Here is a 12,852-nt window from a genome sequence, read left to right on the forward strand (position 1 = left end):
CAATGTTCACAAAATAGTAAAACATACATATCGTATTTTCAAAAATATCTCTAGACCTTTCTCTACAGAAAAAAATGAAATTTTATTGTGATCTTATTTCCAGTACCTTAACTGAATCTAAACCCATGAAGCTGAGTAAACGTGAGCCAATCAATTATAGCCAGGAATCTCCATCATATTTTCCTCCTCCCTGTTCTTTTCTACCCTCCTCTTTCCCCTTCCTGAAAAGAAAGAAAAATAACTTTTTCCTCCTATACTCACACATTTCTGACACCAAGTATGTGGGATTATTTTTCCTCCACACATCCATCAGTTCTCCAGTTCTCATCATTTACTGACTGGGTGTCCTCTAATTTGAGTCAATTCTGACACTTTCTACCTGAGGTTAGCATCAGATTCCACAAGTTAAGGGCTCAGGCAGTCCCACAACACTACGCCCACAGACGTCAGACACCAGTCACAAGTCCAGGTTGCCACCTGTGGTTCTGATCCACCAGTTATAAATCAGAGGTTCCCCTGAGCCCCTGTTCAGGTTTGGTGATTTGCTAGAGCAGTTCATGGAGCTCAGCAAAACAGTTTGCTACCAGGTTGTAGATTTGTAATAAAAGGATACAACTCAGGAACAGCAGGAAAAGATGGTGGAGGCAACCAGAGCTTCCACACCCTCTCCAGGCGTGCCACCCTCCCAGCTCCTCCATGTGGCCACCAACCCAGCAGCTCTCCAAAGCCCTTCAGTTACTGGTTTCTTGTGGGGGCCTTATGACATAGGCAGGGACAATTGTTAACTCAGTTTCCAGCCTGTCTCCCCTTCTTGGATGATGAAGAATGTGTCTGAAAATTCCAAGTTTCTAATCAAAGTTTGGTCTTTCTGGTGACCTGACCCCATCTTGAGGCTACTGAGGAACCCAGCAAGCATCACCTCATTAGAACAAAAGATACTGCTGTCACTTAAGGAACTGCAAGGGATTCAGGAGTTGTGGGTCAGAAACCGTGGTCAAAGACCAAATGTTAGAACAAAAGATGCTCCTAGCATCACTTAGGAAATTACAAGACTTTGGGGAGCTCTGGGCCAGGAACTAGGGACAAAAACCAATATATATTTCTCATTATATCACAGTATCACCCTCCTGTTCACTACCAGCTCTCCAACAGAATACATATTGCCCTAAAGTAGCTTACAATTTCCATCCCAGTGCTACTCTATACTTTTGGAAAATGCTCTCTAAATAGCTTTGTCTTCTTTTTGTGTGATAAGTTATCAAAGCTAAATTAATATCTAAATTAATTTTTTTTGAGACGAAGTTTCACTCTTGTCACCCAGGCTGGAGTGCGATGGCACGATCTCAGCTCACTGCAACCTCCGCCTCCTGGGTTCAAGTGATTCTCCTGCCTCAGCCTCCCAGGTAACTGGGATTACAGGCGTGCGCCACCATGCCCAGCTAAATTTTGCTGTATTTTTAGTAGAGACGGGGTTTCACTATGTTGGCCAGGCTGGTTTTGAGCTCCTGATCTTGTGATCTGCCCACCTCTGCCTCCCAAAGTGCCGGGATTACAGGTGTGAGCCACTGCGCACAGCCTGTAAATTAAATTTTTATAATTAACATTATGTTTTGAAGTTCACAGGGAGAATACAAAAGCTTGTTATACAAAGAAAACTATCTAGTAAATTATTTTGCAAAGGATATAAGAACCAGGGAGGGCTGAGACTGCTCTCCTTCAGGATTAATTGCTAAAAGATATTGGAGAAATCCTTACAGACCTTTAAGAGGAAAATTTGGGAACTCCAAATTCCTGGACAAATGTTATTCATGTGTGAAGACAATGGAAGGAATTTCCAAATGTGCAAATTTCATAGAGTATATAATCCACATACTTATCCTGAAAAACGTCTCCCAAAGATGAACCCCAATGTCATAAGAAACTGTAACAATTTTTAAAAACTCAGGCTCAGTAAAGAGGAAGTAGAATACAAAGGTTAGAGTAGAAATTTGACATTGTTTAAATATATAATTTGGTTTCATAAAATTAAAGTTACAAAGCACTACGAAAATACCACAGTTCATTGAGAAAGAAAAGATAACGCTCTCGAATGAGAATTATAGTAATAAGCAGCTTCTAAAATCTCATACATAAACTGGGAAGTGAAAAAAGAAAAGACATTTTCTAGTTTTCTTTCCTGAACTGCAGAGACTATTTTCTACCCGAGATTGACCATTAAAGAGCTAAGGGATGCAGTAAAAAAGTAAACTACAATTACATTAAAAATAGGATTTATATCTTAAAATTCCATAGAGAAAATAAATAAATATACATGGTCTATATAAAAAAAGATAGGAAAAGAAAAGCAATGTACAAGCATATATTAAAAACACATAAAGCAAGATGGCGTGTGGATAGCAAATGTAAATTAGAAACTGGTTAACCATAGAAAGACAAAGACCATCCACTTGTATTACAAAACAGAAGGCAACTATATTCTGCATCCAAGAGCACACTGAAAACAGAGGAATCTAGAAAATTTCACATTCAGAGGGTGTGAAAACATGTCAATGAACGCAAGTTAAAAGAATCGGCTGGGCACGGTGGCTCACACCTGTAATCCCAGCACTTTGGGAGGCCTAGGTGGGTGGATCATCTGAGGTCAGGAGTTCGAGACCAGCCTGGCCAACATGGTGAAATGCCTTCTCTATTAAAAACACAAAAATTAGCTGGGCATGTTGGTGGGTGCCTGTAATCCCAGCTACTCGGAAGACTGAGGCAGGAGAATTACTTGAACCTGGGAGGCAGAGGTTGCAGTGAGCTGAGATCGCTCCATTGTACTCCAGCCTGGGTGACAGGGCCAGACTCCATCTCAAACAAAACAAAACAAAAAACATACCCCAACAATCACAGTGGTAGGACAACCATTCAGGAAGCAAGACTCAGAACATTAACAGTTACAGTACATGAAGAAATTTCCAGACTAAAAAAGAATGATTTCAGTTGGAATTCTCACAGTTCCCAATGAAATGACCAAATCAACGTATTAGAGAAAATTCTGTATGACAACCAGAACTTAGAGAAAGATGCCACATATTTAATATTACATAAATGTGGCAATAAGTGGTGAATGCAAAGGTAGACAGAGGGAGAATCCCCTACAAGGGAGACTGAACAGACAAGAAGAAGCACTGACTTCCTGCCAAAGCACAAGTAACTGTCCATGAAAAATAACATACTGGGAACGATGATACTAGTGGTAATTAACTGCTAATCAAAAATAACTATTTTGGCCAGGCATGGTGGCTCATGCCTGTAATCCCAACACTTTGGGAGACTGAGGTGGACGGATCACCTGAGGTCAGGAGTTCGAGACCAGCCTGGCCAATATGGTGAAACCCTGTCTCTACTAAAAATACAAAAATTAGCCAGGCATGGTGGTGTGTGCCTGTAATCCCAGCTACCTGAGAGGCTGAGGCAGGAGAATCCCTTGAACCTGGGAGACAGAGGTTGCAGTGAGCCATGATCATGCCACTGTACTCCAGCCTGGGTGACAGAGCGAGACTCCCTTTCAAAAAAAAAAAAAAAAAACTTTTATACTTCATGTTTTATTAAGATCAGAAGGCAATGGGACATCCTTAAAGTGCTTTTAAAAGGAATTCTATGTGCATAAACGATATCCGTCAAAAAGAATGATGAAATAAAGATATTTCAGATAAATTAAAAAACAGGAAATTTGTTACAAAGACCTGAACTACAATATATAATAAAATACACTCTTTGGACTGAAGGGAAATGGTACCAGATGCATATACAGGAAGGCAAAAAAGCACCATAAATAGTAAGTATGTAGGGAAATAAAAGGTGACTGACTATGGTATATAGAAGTAAAGTATTTGGCACTGGCACAAAAGAGGCAAGAAATGGAATTACACTCCGGTAAGGTTCTCCTTACATAGTGCGTGAAATGGTATATTAATTATAAGTAAACTGTGATAGCTTAAGAAAGCATACTGTAATCCCCCAAAGCCCAGTAAAGATAAAATAATAAAGATAAAGACAGAAATCAATAAAATGAAAAATAACGTAGAAAATCAACCAGGTTAATACTTCATGTTTTGAAAGGATTAAATAAAATTGACACAGTTCCTAGGAAGACTAATCAAGAAAAAGAAGACACAACACAAATAACCAATTTCAGAAATAATAGAGCTGATATTATTACAGATCCTATAGACGTTAAAAAAGAGATGAGAGGGATATTATGAACAACTTTACGCTAACAAATATAACATACATAAAAAGGACAAATTCCTTTAAAAATGCAATTTATCAAAACTGACTCAGGAAATAACAGAAAATCAGAATAGCTTTAACTGTATTCATGGTATTTAATTCGTAATCCAATACTTTTCCCCAAAAAAACTCCAATTGTATGAAACATTTAAGGAAAAAAATAATACCAATCTTATATGAACTCTTTAAAAAATATTGGAGGAAGAAATACTTCCCAATTTATATGATGAGTCCAGCATAATGCATATCCCAAAACGAAGCAGGCATTATATTGACTCATATGACTTAATAAAATCAGCAAATAAAATCCAGCAATATATAAAAAGGATAATAATATCACCTGGGTTTGCTCTAGGAATGCATGGTCAGTTTAACATCTGAACTTGTTTGGAATTTTGTGGCTGTTGAGTTACATTTTGTTAATTTCTTGTTTTATTGTATTGTAACCACATAAGGTAGCCTGTATGTACTTTTCCTTTTAGAAATCACTGGCAATTTTTTGGATTGTAGATTATAATCAATTTTCAAAATTATCCCTGGGGCTTTGTAAAGAATATCTATTCCCTGTTGGTTAAAAAGTTTGACATATCTAGTAAATCAACCTTATTTCTTTTATTATCCAATTAAGCATGTTATGTCTACTTGACCAAATGTGGTGTGTTAAAACCATCAACATTCATATTTCGGTTAATGCCATCGTCTACACTTAACAAGAGTTTTTACTTTATAAATTGTGAGGACATTTAATTTGACAGATAAAGTTACATGCCAATTATATCTTTATTGCAGTTGATTATTATCAAACTGAAACAATTTATTTCCCTTTTAATGCATTTTCTCTGCATTTCATGTTTTATGTTGTATAATGGCAATATTGTCACTTTGTTATCCTTTTTGCTCAAAATTATGTAATATGCTATACCGCTTCCCCCCCGCCCCCCACCCCGGAGTCTCCCTCTGCCTCCAGGCTGGAGTGCAGTGGTGCGATCTTGGCTCACTGCAACCTCTGCCTCCCGGATTCAAGCTATTCTCTTGCCTCAGCCTCCCAAGTAGCTGGGACTATAGGCGCGTGCCACCACACCCGGCTAATTTTTGTATTTTTATTATTTATTTATTTATTTTGAGACGGAGTTTCACTCTTCTTGCCCAGGCTGGAGTGCAATGGCAAGATCTCGGCTCACAGCAACCTCCACCTCCTAGGTTCAAGTGATTCTCCTGTCTCAGCCTCCCGAGTAGCTGGGATTACAGGCATGTGCCACCGTACCCAGCTAATTTGTGTGTGTGTGCGCGTGTGTGTGTGTAGTAGAAATGGGGTTTCTCCATGTTGGTCAGGCTGGTCTCGAACTCCCAACCTCAGGTGATCCGCCCGCCTCACCCTCCCAAAGTGCTGGGATTACAGGTGTGAGCCACCACATCCGGCCAATTTTTGTATTTTTAGTAGAGACGGGGTTTCACCACGTTGGCCAGGATGGTCTTGATCTCTTGACCTAGTGATCCACCCATGTTGGCCTCCCAAAGTGCTGGGATTACAGGCATGAGCCACCGTGCCTGGCCTATCACCCATTTATATACATATAGTGATACTTAGGGGTGGAATTCTTGCATTCATCATATAGCTGAAATTCTTAAAATTAATTTGTGTGCTTGCAATTAAATTTTTTTATTTTGAAATAATTTTAAATGAACAGTAGAATAGAAAGAAATTACAGAGAGTTCCTACACATTCTTTAAACAACTACTAATATTAACATCTTATAGAACCACAGTTGTTACACAGATTTCACCAGTTTTTTCACTAATGTCATTTTCCTTTTCTGAATCCAATCCAGGGCACTATATTGTACTTTTTTATCGTGTCTTTTTGTTCTCCTCTAATCTGTGACAGTTTCTTAATCGTTCCTTGTTTTTCATGACTTTGGCACTTTTGAACGGCACTGTTAGGGTCTTTTGTAAACATATTCTTCAATTTAAGTTTGCTTCATGCTTTCTCATAATTAGACTGCGGTTATAGATTTTTGTGGGAAAATATTACACAGGATGTACCTGCTCATCATATCAGGAAATACATAGCATCAACATGACTTATCACAACTGATATTAATGTCGATCATTTGTTTCAGGTGGTGTCTGCCAAGTTTGTTCACTACAAAATCATTATTTTTCTTCTCCATGTACTACTTGTTGGAAGTAGTCACTAAGTGTAGCTCAAATTCAAGGGGAGGGGAATTAAGTCCTACCTCCTGTAGGGAGGAGTACCAAGGAATTTGCAGACATATGTTAAAACCACACGGGAATTAATAAATGTGATGGGGAGAACTTCGAGCCTATGAAAACATCCTGTTTAAAATATCCTTAAAGTTTCACCCACTAATTTTAGCATTCATTGATGGATCTTGCCAGCAGCCATTATTACTTTGGTATTCTAAGAGTGATATTTTAATTCCCTCATTCCTTCTCCACTTAGTAACTGGAATTCTTCTGCAAGGAATATTTGTCAGTCATTCAGTTCTTCATTCATTAAATCATGTGTTTATACCAGTATGAACTTGTGGATGTTTGTTTTCTTCTTTGGGTTATAATTCAACACTAAATGTTATTACTTATTCTGTTGATCAGCTTAGTTCAGGTTGGCCATTGGGAGCTCTTTTGGGTTAAGTTAACTCTTGCATCCTTTTGACATGCCCTCATCCTTTCTTTTGCTTTTTCTTCTTCTTCTTTTTTTTTTTTTTTCTACATGTTTTTGCTTCCTGACACTAGAAGATCCCCCAGGCTCATTTTATATTTTCTCTGCCCTGGCCTGAACCTTATAATTTATCAGGTATTTCTTTTGAGAGCCCTGTTTCCTTTTATTGGAGAATAGTATTTAAAAACTAAGATCTAGGTGCTGGATATGCTCATTGCCACTGGGGTGTCACTTTTAGGGAGCACTCAGCATGCAATATATGTATGTGTGTTAACTCATGCATACTGTACAAACATTTCTGTATTTCGGTATCTACCTGCCTGTCCATATATCAAATATCCATAAATTCACACTGGAAGCTCTGACTTTTATCCAGCACCAAAGGGGAACTTCTAGCCTTCCCTCCTTCCTTGTTTCTAACTTCTTTCTCTGATAGTGAGAAGCTGATTCCCCTTAACTACGTTGCTCATTTATTTCTTCGGCTGTAGCACACTTGTAGTTTCAGAATTGTTAACTCTTACTCATGTGCAAAGCAACTTTATTAATATTTGTGTTATCTTCATTTTCCTTAAAGCAATCCATCAAAACTCTATTCTCCAATTTCCCTCACCCACCACCTTTTCCTCCCCACTCTGCTTGTGTTTTCGCGAAGGATCGAAACACGAAAACTCTGTGGTCTTTTCTCACTCTTTTCTGGAATTTTAAGAGCAGAGAAGAATTCTGATACTAGCCTGATTTTTACTTCCTTGAGTTTGGATTTCTTTTCCTACCTGGACATATTTATAGCAAATTCCTTAAACTTTAAAATATAATCAAGATAAGTTTGGACTTTAGTCTTGTTTCTTAGAATTAACATGATGTCTTTCTTCGATTTGGGGAAAATTTTACTTTTTCATTTGAGGCAAACATGAAAACTCTCTACATGTGAAACGCCTGCATGCCGGGGCAGGCACTGGGATGAGGAAGGTGGTTTCCTCTTAAGAGATGAATACAGGTTGGGTGCAGTGGTTCATGTCTGTAAACTCAGCACTTTGGGAGCCTGAGGTGGGCGGATCACCTGAGGTCAGGAGTTTGAGACTAGCCTGACCAACATGGTGAAACCCCATCTCTTCTAAAAATACAAAAATTAGGGTGTGGTGGAGGGCGCCTGTAATCCCAACTACTCAGGAAGCTGAGGCAGGAGAATTGCTTGAACCTGGGAGGCAGAGGTCGCAGTGAGCTGAGATCGCGCCATTGCACTCCAGTCTGGCGACAGAGCGAGACTTGCCTCAAAAAAAAAAAAAAAAAAAAAAGATGAATACAAACACACACTGGGAGAGAAGCATACTTTGCCTATTTTGTTCTTAGCCCCAGTAAGTTTTCAAGGGGGCCCTTACCAACAGCCATTCTTTCTGAAAACCCTGATGAAGGCAACAGAGCCATGACTGACATCATCGAGGCTGAATTTACCCAAACTGGAGCTGATAACCATGGCTAAAATTAGCGTGGCTGTGAACGAGACGCCACTTATGAAAAACAAAATCAGTAAGTGGCCCTTGAGCTAAGACTTTGTGGTAAGCTGACTGCTATTTTAGTCTCATGATAACAGCTGATTCGACATTAGTATAAAACTCAGCTTGAGAATTGGTGAAGAGGCATGTACTTCCATGCCCACCAGACACCGTGGAGACAGGGAGATGCTGGGGATTGGCTGCAATGGCCGTATATGTAAGTGTGAACTTGTGAGTAGATGCTCGGGCACTGCTGAGCCCCTGAGTGTCTGAATCCCCAGAACACACTCTTGAGGCCATCTCCCCATGTCTACTCCCAATGTGCTGATCCAGTTCCCAAAGGTCAGGAAGTCACCTGCACTCCAAGCATGGAAAAGACAGCGATGCTGGCACAAAACAATGAAGATTGGGAAGGATTGGCTGGTTTCTATTCAGTTACATGTCGCAAGATCCCTCTGGAAGGGAGGCGAGTACGTGAGTAAGAGTGAGTAGGAGTCTTTGTTACGTAAACGATGTAATATTTGCTGCACAACCTCAGAAGAAATAGATCATTCTCAACTCCTCCAGTGTGGGAAGAACAGAGTCTCAGAATCTCAGATTACTCAAAGCACATCTGGAAGGTTTTACTGCCTGGGTCTATGACCCTGGTAGATGCCCTGCCTGGATTTGGGTCCTGGGTCTTCCTCTACGTAGTCTCAGCAGATCAGTCAGTTTCTTCAACCATAGAATAGGGACAGTCATCTTTGTCCTGCCCACACGGGGATGTCCTGAGGCTCACACAATAGACAGAATGTGAGCACGTGTGAGGAAGGCTGGCACTGCAGATACAGCCGTCCGCCATCGACAGACAAGGTGATGCAGCATACAAGAAACAGCTCTGGACTCTGACACCAGCATAATTATCCCTGCTTTGGCCCTCAGCAGGTGTGAACTTGGAAAGTTGCTTAATCACTGTGCCTCAGTTTCCTGGGAAAGGGACACCATCCGTCCCTAAAATTTTAATAAGAACCTGGTACATGGAAGCCACATTTCGCTGTGCCTGGCATATGGCAAGTGTAATTAAACAGGCCCTATTAACCTGGAGCTGTTAACCAGCCCCAGAAGGTTCCTGCATGTATTGAACAACCTGAACTTTCAGAAATTCCTAGATCATTCCAAATTAATTGGAAGAAAGACATAGAACTAACTGCCTTCTGGCCTCCTGTGAAATATATGCCTCCACGGAGTCCTCCTTATTTTCCATTTCTTAAGGCATTCCATGGTTTGCTTATCATGGATAGTGGGTTTTAAAACTAAAAGGGATATTTTGGTTCCTCCAACCCAAATCCATCCGCTTGTAGAGAAGGAAATTGAGTCAGAAAGTTCACACAACTTGACTACAGACACATAACTAAGTTTCATGCTGGAGCCAGGCTTTCTCACCCTGAGGCTAATGTTCTTTCCATTAAAGCTTAACATGTTTCAATGATATTCACAGGGCTAAAGTGCCCTTAACATCTAGCAAAGACTGGACTGAACCCCCTTTCTCACGATTTGTGGAAAGTCCCTAAGGTTTCTGAGGGTTTCCCAAGAGCTTGGATTCTTATTTCTCCATGAGTTGGCGTCCTCTATGAATGCGCTTCCCGTCTTGCCTTGTGCTGACCTTATTCCATGCTGGGCTGACCTTTTCGGTTTCATTTCGGTTTCAAATTCAGTTTCTTTTCAGTCTCCAATTCAGTTGCACGCTCTCCTCTCTGACTTCTCTCTTTGCTTCAGGCCTTCCTCTTTCCTTTCCCATCCTCCTTTCATAATGCTTTGTGTTTTACCAGACACCAACCCTCGTCTTTCAGTCCCTCATATTACTCTCAGACTAAGTTCTTGTGTGGTAGCCCTTTAAAAAAGGATTTGGTTTAACAGGCATTAGTTAAGAAAAGCAAAAACAAACAGAATAATTCTCACTTTCTCATATGGAGCAATTCAACTGCTAAACCCAGTTCTGGGCCACCTCCCTTTGGCACTCTAGCTTAGAATTCACCACTTAATTAGATTAAGCTTGTAGACCAAGAACTCTTTTTTTTTTTTTGCTGTGTGATGCAACATGTCTCCCACAGCCCCTGAATCATAATTCAGTTGTTTAGCAATTCTACCTGCAAGAAAGTTTCTTAATAGTCCTGGTAGAAAGCCACCTGAGAAGACTGATTATCCTAACTTGGGACAAATGTTCATTCTTGGACTAAAATTTATGGCCAGAGGTGGGGTTCACTCTGCCCAGACCAGGGCAGCAGGCCCAGGCCTGCAATAGTGGCACTGTGGTTTGCAATCATCCATCCCAGCCATGAGGAAGTGGTCCTTACTGGGAAGAGGACTTCTAGCATCAGAAGTGGGGGAAGGAGTGCTGGACCGATAAGAGTGATATCCATCTTGGGCACCAACATTAAGGCAAGGAGCCCCTCTGCCTATGCCATTTTTCCACATCACCACTGTATTAACCTCCCCAAGTACTGCAGTTCTGAATTTCTCCCCTATTCAAAAACTTCCAAGACTTCCCTTTGCTCAGTGATAAATCTGGTTCATGAAGTTCAGGAGAATTATTCAAGGTCATCTACAACTTGCCTCCAGTTTACCTTTAATTTTAGATCCTCTATCTTCTTCTACCCTCTTTTTTTTTTTTTTTTTGTTTTGAGACGGAGTCTTGCCCTGTCGCCCAGGCTGGAGTACAGTGGCATGATCTCAGTTCACTGCAGCCTCTGCCTCCCGGGTTCCAGCAATTCCCCTGCCTCAGCCTCCCGAGTAGACTAGCTGTGATTACAGACGTGTGCCACCAAGCCCAGCTAGTTTTTGCATTTTTAGTAGAGATGGCGTTTCACCATGTTGGCCAGGCTGGTCTCGAGCTCCTGACCTCAGGTGATCCACCTGCCTTGGCCTCCCAAAGTGCTGGGATTACAGGCGTGAGCCACCCTCCCCGCCTTTCTACCCTTTCTATAAAGCTTTTCCTCTGGACAGATTGGTCTGGATGCTGTTCTACAAATACATTTCATGTAGTTCTGCAACTGGGTCATTACAGAAGCTGTTGCACCTTTGGAAGGGCTGCCCTCCTTCACCCATCAAATCCTTACCATCTTAAGAAGCACTTTCAAAACCCCCTCTTTGTGAAGCCTCCCATGATCACTTACTTTTCACCATCCAGTAATAGACAGGGAATGGAAGATATGATGTCTATGGACAGAGCTTCCTCCTCTCAATATAACTGCTTAGGAAGCATCATGTTTTCATCTCAAGTTACTCACACTGTTACTCTTCAGCAAAACAAGAGTGTTGGACTAGATGATTTGCAAGGTTCCACCTAACTCCAAGGGACTCCAAGGGATTGGCTAGGAGAGTTGTTTTCAGGAAGATATAAATAAACACCTGCCACTCACAGTGTTCACCGCCCCCCTCAAACAATAAATGGAAGACAGAGTTTGAATACCAGCTTTTCTGCCTATGTGGGGAGAATAGAAATAAAGTTCACTTTGATACATATCTGTTATTTTCCAGTCAAATTCATCAAATTTCAGAATTGCACTTGTTCATCCATTGGCTTTCATAAGGGTGGGAGAGTGACAAATTCTGCCAAGAAAACAAGAAGCTAAGTATAATGAATAACAGAAACAGCTCAAAAATTTGCATCCAAGGTGATCTTTAAATTATGGTTTATTAAGCATAACATATGAATACATTTCCAAGAAATGGGCTACACACAAAGGTATAATGAATATAATAATCTTCATTTCCAACATTTCATTTTGCAGCTCCATTTACTTGAAATGATCTGAGGCAAAAAATATTGTACAACGTATTTCCTTTTCATGAATATACTTATACACTATGAGAGAATATGGGATCATTTCAGTTTGATGGTGGGAAAAAAGTAAGGAAACACGTAGTGTAGATTTCAGGCTCAATTCTGAGTATTGTATTTTGTTCCGCAGTCAAATGAATTTCATATTATCTTGTCCCAAGGTTTCACTCCCACTGAAGTATTGGGAGGTATCATCCCACCGTCATCCTGTCTGACAATCATATTAGTAAACACTGGCAGCTCAATAGGTCATGCACTGCTCTGGAATACTCTGAGAGTGTATTAACATACACAGTATCACTTTGTCAAACCTGCTTGTTAATCTACACTTACAGATGTACAGTAGTTAATGGGGTTGAAATGCTTCCCTGGTCAGGGTGCACAATGGCCCCAAACCAAAATCAGTAGCAGAAACACTAAGCAAGTCTTCAGGTTGGAGTGGAAGTTACCTCCTTTATTTGATGAGTTTCAATATCTGCAGACTGCCGACAAGGCCTGTACACTCAGGTTTTTCTAACAAATGGTTCTTCCAAAAGAGCTTAAGAACATCAAACAGATACCACTTTTCTTTCAATATAGTACAG

The sequence above is a fragment of the Macaca fascicularis genome, chromosome 16 (assembly GCF_037993035.2).
Source record: "Macaca fascicularis isolate 582-1 chromosome 16, T2T-MFA8v1.1".
In the NCBI taxonomy this organism is placed as follows: domain Eukaryota; kingdom Metazoa; phylum Chordata; class Mammalia; order Primates; family Cercopithecidae; genus Macaca; species Macaca fascicularis.